The sequence below is a fragment of the Oryctolagus cuniculus genome, chromosome 8, assembly GCF_051225735.1.
Source record: "Oryctolagus cuniculus isolate XC-2025 breed Fujian yellow rabbit chromosome 8, ASM5122573v1, whole genome shotgun sequence".
NCBI lineage: Eukaryota > Metazoa > Chordata > Mammalia > Lagomorpha > Leporidae > Oryctolagus > Oryctolagus cuniculus.
The window spans coordinates 20950825-20965400 of record NC_142874.1 but is presented as its reverse complement, the minus strand read 5'-3'; the positions used below and the strand labels follow the sequence as shown (position 1 = coordinate 20965400).

At 43.5% G+C, this 14576-nt stretch overlaps 1 long non-coding RNA gene across 3 annotated transcripts in view; it reads right to left on the bottom strand.

Annotated features, from left to right (window-relative positions):
• Positions 1 to 14576, bottom strand: part of LOC103346715 (putative ATP-dependent RNA helicase DDX60) — a 93507-nt gene that overhangs the window by 68886 nt on the left and 10045 nt on the right. For 2 of the 3 annotated variants that reach the window (XR_016211675.1, XR_016211676.1), the window contains 8 exons: positions 13947 to 14016; positions 11139 to 11328; positions 10465 to 10806; positions 8790 to 8906; positions 6732 to 6902; positions 5158 to 5316; positions 2805 to 2946; positions 325 to 480 (listed from right to left, as the gene is read on the bottom strand). This is a non-coding gene — a long non-coding RNA (putative ATP-dependent RNA helicase DDX60). Of the gene's footprint in view, positions 1 to 324; positions 481 to 2804; positions 2947 to 5157; positions 5317 to 6731; positions 6916 to 8789; positions 8907 to 10464; positions 10807 to 11138; positions 11329 to 13946; positions 14017 to 14576 lie in introns of those variants that run through there. The other variant, XR_016211677.1, reaches the window with a different exon arrangement.

Here is a 14576-nt window from a genome sequence, read left to right as displayed (position 1 = left end):
GCTGGCACTGTGGTGCAGCAAGTTAAAGCTGTTTGCAACATCAGCATCTCATGAGTGCTGTTCCAGCTGCTCCACTTCTGATCCAGCTCCCTGCTAATGCTCTTGGAAAAGTAACAGAAGATGTCCCAAGTGCTTGGTCCCTGTCACCTCAGTTGGAGACCTGGATGGAGTTTCTGACTCCTCGCTTCAGCCTGGACCAGCCCAGTGGTTGCAGCCATTTGGAAAGTGAAAAAGCAGATGGAAGATCTCTCTCCTCTCCCTCTCTCTCTGTGCCATTTTGTCTTTCAAATAACAAGCAAATCTTTTCTAGCAAACTGTCAGCACCTTTAGGCAATGTTTCCTTCTGTGTAAGGAACAGTCTGGAAGTTGTCCTCACGGGCATGGAGTCTCCAAAGTCACCACCCTCTGACAAGGCTAACGTTGTGTTCCACAGCTTGTGATATGCGTGCATCAGAGCGTCACCCAATTCCAAGTCCAGTCCTAGGGAGGAGAAGGTAACAGATTCCAATTCATAATCAAAGTCTGAATTTATGTGTTACAGGTGTCTGAGTTATTCAAGTTTATAGTTACTAGCTTCTAATGTTAGATGCTTAATGCAGGACAGAATATGATGTTTTCATTACGTACTCAATATTTGAAGACTGCTAGAGCAAAAATAAAATTGATACTGCTATTGTTATATTTTTCTGCCACAAAAAAAAGCAGGGAGCAGCATTGTGGCACAGTGGGTCAAGCTGCCACTTGTGATACTGGCATCCCATCCTGGACACCTGTGATACTGGCATCCCATATTGGAGCACTAGTAGGAGTTCCGGCTGCTCTGCTTCCCATCCAACCTCCTGCTAACACTCCTGAGAAAGGAGCAGATGATGGTCCAAGTGCTTGGGCCCCTGCCACCTGCATGGGAGATCCAGGTGGAGCTCCAAGCTCCTGACTTTGGCTGGGCCCAGCCCTAACCATTGTGGCTATTTGGAGAGTGATCCAGCATATGGAAGACACACACACACTCTCTCTCTCTCTCTCTCTCTTGCTCTCGCTCTCACATGCACACATGAGTGAGCATCCTTCAGAAAATGCTCCAAGCTGGTACGCCACTTCAGTTTCCATGGGAACAACATCTTATCTGAAGCAGCCAGCAGCAAAGCTACATTGTCATTTTCCAACACATACACAATATCTGGTGTAGGAGGGTTCTTCAAAAACTGCATGGAAAAATGGAACTAAAAGTTGATTCTGGTGCAAAAAAGAATTGAAATCTATGCATAAGGTGTTCTTCATACTCATTTTCCACAAAGTTTTTGGAGATTCCAGAAATTTTTATACCAAAATCAACTTATTTTATTATACTTTACTTCTTGCATTTTTAATTAACATGCAATACTTGCACAGCATTATGGTGCATGGTGCAATATTTCAACAGTGAAAGCTGATCAAATCGGGAAATCAGCATGCCCACCTCCAGCTCCTCTCCACACTGTGCAATGCGTTATTATGGGCTACGGTCTCTCCCTGTGCTGTGCAACACTAGGACCAGTTACTTCTGTCTAGTGGGGTTTTAGACCCTATAGCCAACCTCCCTCTAATTCCCTCCCTCCATCCCCTCCAAGCACTACTGGTCACTATTCTAAGTTCAGATAGTCTCTTTTTTCTTTTCCTTCCACATAAGAAAGAAGATGTGGCATTTAATTCCATTATCCATGAACACTTTGAAGCACCTCATATGGAAGACACAGAATAAATTACAACTCCGTAGTTCCTTTCCATTTATCTTCCTTTTTTTCCCCAAGTAACTAATCAATTACCCCATAATTATTCAAAAAAAAAAAAAAAAAAACTCTTATAAAGACCTCTCAACTGAACCTTGTGAAAATACAGACTTTCCAGGCCGGCGCCCGCGGCTCACTAGGCTAATCCTCCACCTAGTGGCGCCGGCACACCGGGTTCTAGTCCTGGTCAGGGCGCCGGATTCTTTCCCGGTTGCCCCTCTTCCAGGCCAGCTCTCTGCCTGTGGCCAGGGAAGGCAGTGGAGGATGGACCAAGTGCTTGGGCTCTGCACCCCATGGGAGACCAGGAGAAGCACCTGGATCCTGCCTTCGGATTAGTGCGGTGTGCCGGCCACAGCGCCAGCCGTGGCAGCCATTGGAGGGTGAACCAATGGCAAAGGAAGACCTGTCTCTCTCTCTCACTATCCACTCTGCCTGTCAAAAAAAAAAAAAAAGAAAAAAAAAGAAAGAAAGAAAGAAAGAAAGAAAGAAAGAAAGAAAGAAAGAAAGAAAGAAAGAAAATACAGACTTTCCACAGAAAATATCTTCAGGGTGGTTGGCCAGCATCCCACAGAAAATATCTTCAGGGTGGTTGGCCAGCATCCCATATGGGCGGCAGTTCAAGCCCCAGCTGCTCCACTGCCAATCCAGCTCCCTGATACTGGCCTGGGAGAAGCAATATAAGATGACCCAAGTCCTTGGGCCCCTTCCACCCACACGGGAGATCCAGAAGAAGCTCCTTGCTCTGGGCTTCAGCCTGGCCCAGACCTGGCCATTGCAGGCATCTGGGGAGGGAACCAGGGAACCAGTGGATAGAAAATGTTCTCTTTCTCTCTCTCCCTCTTTCTCTCCCTCTATAACTCTGACTTTCAAATAAATACATCTTTTTAAAAAAAACATATCTTCAGAGAAACTTTTTATGTAATTCAACCTAATTGATGCATGACTAACCCTCTGTCATTATTTATTAGATACAATTCTCATTCAGGCATGGACAATGAATTTAAAAAACTATTTAATGAACAGCTATTTAAAACATACCTCTGTGATACTCAATTTCATAATAATAAGCAATATTTTTCCATAAAATATTATCAGTTAAGTCAGGGAGGCCGGTGAAATCCACACTCCAATTATTTGTAACTTTTAATTGTTTTAGGATGAGAAATTCACATTGTTTTAGCTGGAAAAAATACAAAAGGACAAAAGAGAGAGAGGAACAGGTGTTAATGATATAAAATCTTCCAAAAATGTGACTGTGTCAATTAAGTTTCCCTGAGGATCATCTACTCCTTGTACAAAGACGAAGGACATACAGTGAAGACCAAGAGCTTAGAGCCAGTTACCTTCTTCCGGTCCATCCCATTGCAAAATAACAAGGGCAATATCCAAGGGGTCTTCAAAAAGTTTGTGGAAATTCACGATACCTTGTAGTTCCATGAAATTTTTAAAAAATATTTATTTATTGTGCTCGCTTCAGCAGCACATATACTAAAATATTTATTTATTTATTTGAAAGGCAGAGTTACAGAGAGGCAGAAGCAGAGAGAGAGAGAGAGAGAGAGAGGTCTTCCATCCACTGGGTCACTCCCCAGATGGTCACAATGGCTGGAGCTGCACCAATCCAGGAGCCAGGAACTTCTTTCAGGTCTCCCACGTGGGTGCAGGGGCCCAAGGACTTGGGCCATCTTCTACTGCTTTCCCAGGCCATAGAAGAGAGCTGGATTGGAAGTGGAGCAGCCAGGACTTGAACCGGCATCCATATGGGATGCTGGCACTGCAGGTGGCAGCTTTACCTGCTACACCACAGTGCCAGCCCCTTTCCATGAACTTTTTGAAATAACCGTGTATAACCTTTGAGGTATTTTTCAGTGCTAACATTAATTTTTTCTTCTGAACTCATCCCAATCATAATTTCAATAAATACTTCCTCATTGATTCGAACTAATAAATATATAAAAGTAGTGGGCATTTAACTGCTTTACTACAGATTTACAATTAAAAGCTATTTATGGTATCATTTCAAGAGTTAGGTCTATGGGGCCTTTACTAGGCATCCCATATGGGTGCTGGTTGAAGTCTCAGACACTCTTTCTCCAATCCAGTTCCCTGCTGATGCACCTGGGAAAGCAGTGGAAGATGGCTCAAGGGCCGACACACTGTGGCGCAGTGGGTTAAAGCCCTGGCTTGAAGCACCGGCATCCCATATGGGCACCTGTTCGAGTCCCGGTTGCTGCTCTTCCGATCCAGCTCTTTGTTATGGCCTGGGAAAGCAGTAGAAGATGGCCCAAGTTTTTGGCCCTTGAACCCACATGGGAGACCCAGAAGAAGCTCCTGGCTTCAGTCTGGGCCAGCCCCCACCATTGTAACCATTTGGGGAGTGAGCCTGTGGAAGAAAGATCTCTCTCTCTCTCTCTCTCTCTCTCTCTCTCTGCGGCCATTTGGGGAGTGAACCAGTGGATAGAAGACCTCTCTCTGTGTCTCTACGTCTCTCTGTAATTCTGTCTTTCAAAGAAATAAAATAAATCTTAAAAAAGAAGTGAGATCGGCCAGTGCCGCGGCTCACTAGGCTAATCCTCTGCCTAGCGGCGCTGGCACACCGGGTTCTAGTCCCGGTCGGGGTGCCGGATTCTGTCCCGGTTGCTCCTCTTCCAGGCCAGCTCTCTGCTGTGGCCAGGGAGTACAGTGGAGGATGGCCCAGGTGCTTGGGCCCTGCACCCCATGGGAGACCAGGAGAAGCACCTGGCTCCTGCCTTTGGATCAGCGCGGTGCGCCGGCCGCAGCGTGCCAGCCACGGCGGCCATTGGAGGGTGAACCAACGGCAAAGGAAGACCTTTCTCTCTGTCTCTCTCTCTCACTGTCCACTCTGCCTGTCAAAAAATAAAAATAAAAAATAAAAAATAAAAATAAAAAAAAGAAGTGAGATCACAACTAACTACATAAAAGCATCAAACTGTGCTAAGTACAAAAAACCAAGGTTTTCAAATTTTCCTAAATTTCCTAAGAACTTACAAAGGACTTTTGTATTCCTGTCGTCTCTGTTTCAACTGGCTACGAAGTGTGAAACGCAATGAATGTAAGTTCTTTATTCATTACTTCACTATTTATATATACTCATTAGAGTTGTTTTCTCAATGAACTCTTCAGTGTGGGGGTTGTTTTATACTAGGGAGGACTACATTTTTGTATGGAGTGCTTTTATCTAGGACTCAGTTTTTCAAGGAAACATGCATTGTTTGTTGGTAGCCATGTTGAAGATGGATACAGGAAACAAAGAACCTTTTAAGATGACTATAGAAAGCAAAACAGCATCAGTAGAGACACAGGATTGCACCGTCCAAGTTTTGCCTTATTGAATTTTGAGCGCTTATGAATCTCCAGGTGGTTCACTTACCATTCTTAGAAATGGAGAAAGTGTTGCATCCCATTTATGAGTAATGATTCTACTCTTAGCTCTTTGGATCAGAGGTAAATGCTGAAGGAAAATCACACTGAGACAGTACATTCGGCACAGGTCTGCTGCTTCACTGAGTGTGGGTGCCTCCTTCAAATCCTGGAAAAACATGAATTTTTAAAATGTCCACTTGCACAGGCAACATAAAAATTCAGATACAAAGGTGGGCCTTTGGTGCACGGGTTGAGTCTGCTTGGACACCTACATCCCGTAACAGGTGTCTAGGATGGAGTCCCAGCTTTGCTTCCAAGACCAACTTCCTGCTAACACCCAACCTCCTAACGTTAAGACCCCAGGTGATGACTGCCATTCAGCTGGGAGAACCACACTGAGATCAGAGCCCTGGCTTCAGCCTGGCCCAGTCCTGCTGTGGTGGGCATTTGAGAAATTAATTGGCAGATGGGCTCGCTTGCACTTGCTCATGTTCTCTCTCTGCTCTCCCTTTCAAATAAATAAAAACAAAGAAAGAAAAAATTTTAAAGAGAAAAATACAAACAAGAAGTCAAATTTTCTTGAAAAAATTCAGACATGCAGTAACAATATTTTAAGGCACCTTACCCAAAATTCTCCCATGTGACGATTTAATTCTTTTGGGGGTAATTTTATCTCTAGAAAAATTCTACTAAGCATGTGATGGATGAAAAACAACACAACTAGCTGTGTTGCCTAGGAGTGAAAGCTTTGCCTAATACATGGAGTTCCGAAATTCACTGTATCTAAACCTTGCATTTGATAAAATGGTAGGGGATGGCCTCTGTTTAAGGACATGTCCAGCAGCCAGTTATTCATGTCCTCAAGAGCAGAAGTACCAGGGGTTGCAGAAAAGCTGCTTCCTGTCACACCTGTTCCTATGTAGAACCAGGGCTGAGCATGGCTGTGATCTATATGGTAAAGCAACGTAGCAGAACAGAAAAGGAAAAAATGGGTTGCATCCCAGCTCTGCCCCCGAGTAGCTGCTTGACTTTTACTTACCATGTAGTAGACCACCAAGAACAGTAAAAAGTTGGTGACTGCATGCCCACTACAGCAAGGATTGACAAGTAATTCAGACTCTACTAGCTCACTACTGTTACAAATAGGAGCAACCTTATCATTACAGAAAACATGATGCTGAGCCACAAAGTGGACAGTGGGCTCATCGTCAGGTCCCACTGCCTATCGGCTTTGACAAATGCTAACTTCTGTGCAATGTCACCACGTATGCATTGAAACTGGCCCAGGAGATTGCAAGCAGCAATGATGACCAGCTCTGAGCCAGGGGACAAAAGATATTTGTCCTGTGATCAGAGATGAAAGAGGTGACAGATTCATCTCAACTATCTTATAAAGAATCTTGCCAGCTTTCATAAGAATGAGATCATAATGATATCTCCATGCTTAGCCAGCAAACATGTGATCCACACGTCGTATTTTCTGTTTGACCTTGAGCTTATGCATAGGGCCACCACCCACAAGCACTGTCACATCATCAAAAGTGGCATGAGACGGGCTCATTGGTTTTGAAGGAGTCTCACCTGTGTATCACAGTTTTCTGTGTATGTGTTTGGGTTTTCACGGTCTTCTAAATCTAGTAACATTTTTTTGTAGAGCTTTAGTGCCACCGAACATGAAACGGAGCAGACAACACCTCGGATTTCAGCTCCTTGTGGCCACAGGTCCTGAAGCAAGGACAGGGTTTGATGCACCTGAAATAGAACACTTTGTCAAAAAAAAACAAAAAAAACAGTGATTCCAAGAAACAAGATTCAAAGCTGACATAGTAATTAATTCTAGAAAAATACTGAAATTTTATCTTTCAAAAACTTAAAGAAAAACATATAAGATAGGCCTGCGGAACTTGGAAAATGATGCTGAGCCGGTATTTAATAAGGCCCTAAGTGACATTTTAATATGAACAACTTTCTCCTGCTGATCTACAGGCCATGGCAAATCCACAGGTCTCTGTGTGATTAACCTGTGGATTCTTCAGTGTTGTCAGCCCAGACACTTCCCAGGGGCCAGTGAAGACACTGAGATGCATGGCATACACACTGCTAACGATCAACAGCTCTACTCCCATAAACTGATACGAACGACTGCTACCAAAGGCGTGATCACGAGAACCCTTGTATTTTGGGGAAAGTTGCAAAGGCGCGATAAATCACAGCGCTCAGCAAGAGATGCAGACAGGAGCAGACGGGGGCGATGGAGACAAGATGTTTATCTGAGTCCGTGGTGAGGCATCAGGATTTGAACCAGGAGACGCAACACCTCCTAAAAGCTTGAAACAGTCATTGAACAAGTCACCTGGTCTCAATTCTTTCACTTAAAGACGTCAGTTCAGTGTCTACATGCTATGTCGGGTCTCACAGGGGCTTTACACTAAGACTGAAAAGAGCACCCCCAGGGAGTTCCGAGCAGGAGAGCATCAGCACACATAGGCTGCCCTTTGAAATCAGAGGAACTCAGAGGATGAAATCGGCAGCCCTATTTCTACTCTGTGTGCTCCTGGGGGCCTAAGGAGCAGGGGAGGGCCACTGAGCCCCAGGAAGGGCTACAAGTTTGGGAAGGAGAGAAGGACAGGGTAACGCTTGAGCACAGGCTGTTAAAAAACCCCACCTATGTAAAACAGGAATGAGAGTGAGGACACGAATGAAAACCATAGCTAGAGCCACAGTGAATGCTCCGCTGCAGCTCTAAGAGTCCCTCCCCTTCTCACAGCTGCTCAAGGAATCACCTGCATCTTTCTCCGTGCAACGTTACAGTTGGTTACTTGGCTCACATAGGTTAAAATTCCTATGAAAACAAGACCCCTTTTGGTCTTGTCCACCACTGTAAGTCCAGCACCTAGCACGACATGTGGAACGATGCATCCGTGTCACAAATATTGCTGTATGGTTAAGTGAGAGAGCGAATGCAGGGAGAATGGACAGAAGAATCCAATGAGGTGGGGACTTTTAGTTCACCTTAGAATAGGGGACACTAAATATCTGGATGCTCATATGTGTACTGACTCCACAGTCAGGTGAACCCCGTCTCATCACCACGTCATGCCTAGTCTTCCACAAACACTGTTCTATGGATTGTGGAACCACATGAGATGGCATGATTCAGGAAATCAGAAGTACAGAGTAACCACTGGCTTAGGTTAACTTCCGGAGACGTTCCCAAAGGCCAATGGCTTCCTTGCATTTGCTAACCTCAAAGATCCCTTTCCTTTCAAGATCTGAACAATTCCCATCTTCCAGGAAGCCAGCACCCACAAGAGCCACCTCACCCATCACAAGAGTAAGCCTTGGGATCGTTAACGTTATCACAGCACTGGCCTCTGGCCAGTATCACCACACATTGCATACAAAGTATTTTGTAGAAAATATTTTTAACCAACTTCAGGATGTTTTGATAACAATTTAGCAAGACCCTTTCTGCCTCAGAGGAATGCGGCTTGCAAGAGAACACTTCCCAGAGATGGAAGGCTAGGGAGTCAGGGGGCGTGAAGGTGAGCGTAGGACAGGCCTGTTTGCTAGAAGCAATAGCCATCAAAGGTATATTTCCTACATGCTGAACTTTAGTTTTAGGAGCATAGTCATTACCTCTTTCTGCAGGTCTTCCACATTTAATTTCAAATGACCACACACAGATATTCTTGCTTCCTGTGACTTTTGGAAAACCACATGGGCATGTAAGGCATGTCGCAGCTGTTTCTCATGCTACACACACAGATACAAAAAAAAAAAAAAAACACGTATGTGTACACATCACAAACCTCTACTTAAACTAAATACAAGGTGGAAAGTCATGTTTATTTGGCTACAGGAAAACAAAAAGAAAGCCATCAATTCAAATCAAATAAACTTCCATTATGTCTTCTTGAACTAATGCTGAGGACATTGCAATCTAACAACAACAACAAAAAACACTTCTACCTAGTTCCATAAAAGCAACTATTTAAAAAGTACCAAATGGTATGAGCACTGAGCCTTGAGACTGACACCCACATCCCACACGGGAATGCTTGGATCTGATTCCCAGCTCCAGTTCCTAACTCCAGCTTCCTGCTAATGCACACCCTGGGAAACCAGTGACAGCTCAGGGAACTGGGCTCCCGCCTCCCATGTGGGAGATCTGGATTGCATTCTAGCTTCAGATCAGCTCAGCTCCAGCCGCTGCAGCCAATTGGAGAGAGAACTGGTGGATGGAAGATCTTTCCCTCTGTTTCTCCCTCTCTGTCTGCTCTTTGTGACTCTGTCAAATAAATAAATAAAAATCTTTAAAAGAAAAAAAATAACAAAGGAAGGGGGGGTGTGGGAGCATGGGCACGAGGGAGGGGAGGGTGGGAAGTATCACTGTACTCTAAAACTGTACAGATAAAATTTGTCCATATTACAAAAACAAAAAAATTATTAAAAAAACTATGCATGTTCGATTTTTTGCACCAAACTTAGCATCTTTAATTCCATTTTCCACGAACATTTTGAAGAACTCTCCTAGGTAATACATATTCAAACAAGTACACGTCTGAGTGTGTGTCCCTATGAGCTGTCACGTGCACACATATTTGTATAATTTATGCAGAAGAAACAGAATTTCCCACCTTGGTGCTCTCATGTCTGGTTTCTCTGGGTTCCTCCCCTCCATTTCCTCTTTCTTTTTTTTTTTCTCTCTCTCTCTCACTGTCCACTGTCAGTGAGAGAGAGAGACAGAGAGAAAGGTCTTCCTTTTCCATTGGTTCACCCCACAATGGCCACTGCGGCCGGCGCACCGCACTGATCCAAAGCCAGGAGCCAGGTGCTTCTCCTGGTCTCCCGTGCCGGTGCAGGGCCCAAGCACTTGAGCCATCCTCCACTGCACTCCAGGCCACAGCAGAGAGCTGGCCCGGAAGAGGGGCAATCGGGACAGAATGCGGGGCCCTGACCGGACTAGAACCTGGGGTGCCGGCGCCACAGGCGGAGGATTAGCCTAGTGAGCTGTGGCGCTGGCCTCCATTGCCTCTTGCCCTTGAACTTGGCCCACACCCTTCTTCCTCATCTCACCGAATCACCCAAAGGCTTCATCCCCAACAAGAATTTCTCTCTTTGCCAAAACTCAGAACTCACTTCTACTAACCTGACTTGTAAAGCCAGAGCAAAACCTTCCTGCTTTCCACGTTAAAAGATTCCTTCAGAGCCTTCCTAGGCCCAACCTCTTGAACAAGGACTCACATTATCAGGGTTGTTTCTTCCACATTTACACGGCTCACTTCTTCTTAGGCAGTTCAACCTGACTTACCATTTCAAAGAATTGTCTGTGCTCAAAGCGACTTGAGGTATGGTATCCATAAATTCTAAGGACATCCGACTCTAGCCCCAAGGGCTGTACTATATTGATTTTCTTCTGAAGAGCATGAATGATAAAAATGTTTAAAAAATCTGTTTGTCGAGCGGTTATTCCTTCATCTGAGATGACCAAGAAATGCGGGTAGCATTCCTCAAGAAATGTGTTCCATTCTGGAGACAAACAATTGGAAAACTCAGTATGAACAGTGACATCAGTATTGTATTCTAAATGTTGAATCAGGGCAGTACGAAGGGCCAGAAAATGAGGGCAGTTAAAATATATATTTTCTGCATCCTGTAAAAAAAAAGGAAACAAGTGTTAGTATTAGAGATAAAAAATGAGTGTCTAGTTATTTTTGTGAAGCTTATGGGAGTTACTGTGCTAACATGATAGAAAGAGCTAAGATGATTAAACATGTTCTACACAGCCTCTACAAGTGTAAGTAGATAAGAACACACTCGGTGGCCATTCTCCTCTGTACAACATTTACTATTAGCCCTTTCAGCAGAGCCTCTAGTTACAGACTGAAGAAGCAATATAGCTAATAGTTAAGTAATGATGGGCCACGTTTCGAAATGATTGACTCTGTTTTCCAAGATGAGAACGGAGAACGAAATATCTGTTACCTTAAAAAAGACGATTACAAATCTGGCTTCCTTTTGAATGAAGTCGTGCAGAAACCGCTCCATAATGTAGAAGAAGTGGAGGGTTTGCCCCATCTTGAGGTTCACATGGAGAGCACAAGTGAGGAGTAAGGAATCTCCATCAATCAAAAAAAATTCAGATTCAACGAAGTCTTTCAGCAAGCTGACCCTCCTGAATAAAATACAGAACAGGCGGAGACTGTGGACAGAGCAGCAGCCGCCTCAGAGAAAACGTACAGTTTGATTGGGTGGGCAACTCTTCTTCCAGTCTAAGAAATTTAAAGAAAAAACTAAGCACAAATTTCTGTTATCTTTAACAGTTTTCCAGGGCATTGCCATGATTTTGATAATAGAATAAGCCCCTGGTTGGAGCCTGACATCCTAAGAGTGGAACTGCAACTCACTTCAGTGTACGCGTATGCTTAAATTTATGCAAAAAATTCATCTCCACATACATTTTAGATTGACAGGCTTACTGTTATGTACTTCAAATGTGAAACACTAAATCAGTCATTATCCTTGTTCAGTTATATGCTGTTTATTTATTCAGTTCAGTTATTTGCTTTTTAAGCTAATGTACAATCAACATCTGTGACGTCTTCACTCAACCCAGCAACAAAAAAAATTTTCTTTTTTTTTTTTTTAATTTTTTTTGACAGGTAGAGTTAGTGAGAGAGAGAGAGACAAAGAGAAAGGTCCTCCTTCCATTGGTTCACTCCCCAAATGGCCACTACGGCCGGTGCTGCGCTGATCCGAAGCCAGGAGCCAGGTGCTTCTTCCTGGTCTCCCATGGGGTGCAGGGCCCAAGCACTTGGGCCATCCTCCACTGCACTCCCGGGCTACAGCAGAGAGCTGGACTGGAAGAGGGGCAATCGAGACTAGAACCCGGTGCCCAAGATTTTTCATAACTTATATCTTCCCAGTGAGTCGTTTCCAAAGCTCATTACCCAGCCTCTCCCCTCAGAGGCAGCCACTGCCTTGAATTCAATTTTACTCAGTCTCACTTCACTTTTTAAGTTCTTATGATGTATATTATGCTTAATTTGTAATTTTTATCAGAAAGGCATCCCACGCCTTTTCTGAAATTTCTTTGTTTAACTCAAGTACTAATTACGATTAAAATCCCGCATGTGGTTATAGGATGCTATGCTTGAACTACTGCACTGTGATGTGTACATCATAACTGATTCTGTGTCCTCCTTCCCATGGGCATCTGACTTGTTTCTATGCATTTTTTGATACTGCCAACTGTGCTGCAAGGACTATTCTCTTAGCTTCCTGAAACACAGGTTTCCTCAATGCCCACTTGACTGAACTCAGGCAGATGGAATTACTGAGTTGCAAGTTATAGGGTAGCACCAAGCGGTTTCCAAAGTCATCATAGAGCTACACAGGCCTTAGCAGGTATCAGAAGTTATTCCAGCTACATCTGGTGGTGTATAAAAACAAGAACTGCTAGGACGTGGGTTGTTACTAGATATAATTCCTTTTAATTAAAGGAAAGCATTTGGCCTGTTAGGATGCCTATAACCTACATGCGAGTGCCTGGATTTTAGTCCTGGTTTCAGCTACCAATTCCAGCTTCCTGCTAAAGCACACCCTGGGAGGCAGTGGTGATGGCTCAAGTAGCTGGCTCCCTGCCACCCACACGGGAGACCCACACTAAGTTCCCAGCTCCCAGCATTGACCAAGCCCAGCCCGGCAGTCCCAGGCATTTGAAGACTGAACCAGCAGGTGGAAACTAACTCTCTCTCTCTCCCCTTCCCCCTCCCTCTCTCCTTCTCTCCCTCTCTCCCTCTCTTTTCCATCCTGCTCCTCTCAAACTAAAAACTCAAACACAGTAGGAAAATGTTAACTCTATGTATTCTTTCAGAATTCACTTTCCGCAAATTTCAACACATAATGTTTTGGCTAAGACCAAATGCTCTGGATTCTAAGCCTGCTCCTACGTGACTTTAGACAAATTGCTTGTCTATCCTGTGCTACAGTTTCTTGACTTGCAAAAAAAAAAAAAAAAGAATTCAGAACAGCTAATCCTTCAAACAATTGCTGTGAGGATTAATGAGATAAACATGAGTGGTTAGAACCAAAATATGCTTAGGCCATAATCTATACTTAAAATATGCTTGTTATAAAGAATGTTTTGAGTTTTTATTTTACTTTGTAGTTGAATACAATTGGTATTGTAGTATTATAAATTCCATTTTGATTCTAAACTTATTCTATTGTAAATTAATTGAGAAAATTGGAATGAGGCACCAAATGCCAAGATTAGACTCAATAAACCACCAGTGGCAGGAACATTTTTACTCTCTTCACTGTGGTGTGCAAAGTCCCTAGCACATTAGCAAGCACACACAAATGGTTGTCAGGAAAACAACACAACACACTGGCGTGGTGCAGTCATCGTTGCTGATATTATAGAATGTTTCACCGTTGGTCAACTTGTGCCAAAGTCAGTTTCATGAAACTCACGCAATGTTTTAAATGGTATACAATGTTAGTTAAACAGCTACTTTATTATTGTGCAGTATTAAAAGAAAATTGAGTCTTTTCTCCGCTTATACCCCTCTTCAAATTCTTCAATAACTTACTCCTGGCTACCGAATGACTTAGACCATAACATTTCCCAAGGAAAGATTTCTCTATTTTTAATAACATTAACTTTTTACCCCATTGGAAGGTTATACAAAACAACTTAGCAGGAAGAAAATTTAAAAAAAAATATGCCATGCAGAGGGAAATAACATGTCGTGATGTGTGACTTTGAACTATTTGTGTTATACTTACTCGGATTTTGACAGGTGGGCCCAAAGGTACCTGGAGAGTTTCTTTAGAATTTCCCCACATTCAGTTAATCCTTTCAAAATAAATAACAGAGGTTTAATATTCATTTTTTTAAAGATTTATTTGTAAGGCAGAGCAACAGAAAGGGAGGGAGAGATCGACCCAGGAGCCCAGAACTCTGCTTAGGTCTCCCACATGATAGCAGGGGCCCAAACATCTGGGCCATCTTCCATTGCTTTCCCGGGCACGTTTGCAGGGAGCTGGATTGGAAGTGGAGCAGCCAGGACTCGAACTGGTGCTCACAGGGGATGCTGGCATTGCAGGCAGCAGCTTAACCTGCTGTGACACAACACCACCCTCTCATATTCAGTTTTAAAAGACAACTTCTGCTGATAACTTTGACTATATTTGTATTTTATGCAAAGCTGCAAACACATCAATGGAACGTTCCTAAGAATGTGAAAGACACATCGCTGTCTCCATAATGACAGCCTGCCTACCCCACTCATTAAACAGAATGATTGTGGGCCAGGGCAGCCAAATCGTACAATTTTGAAATTAGCTTTTTCATAAATTCTCAGTCACAAATGAATTTTATGATATACATAAATCTTTAAGAAATCTGCAAAATAC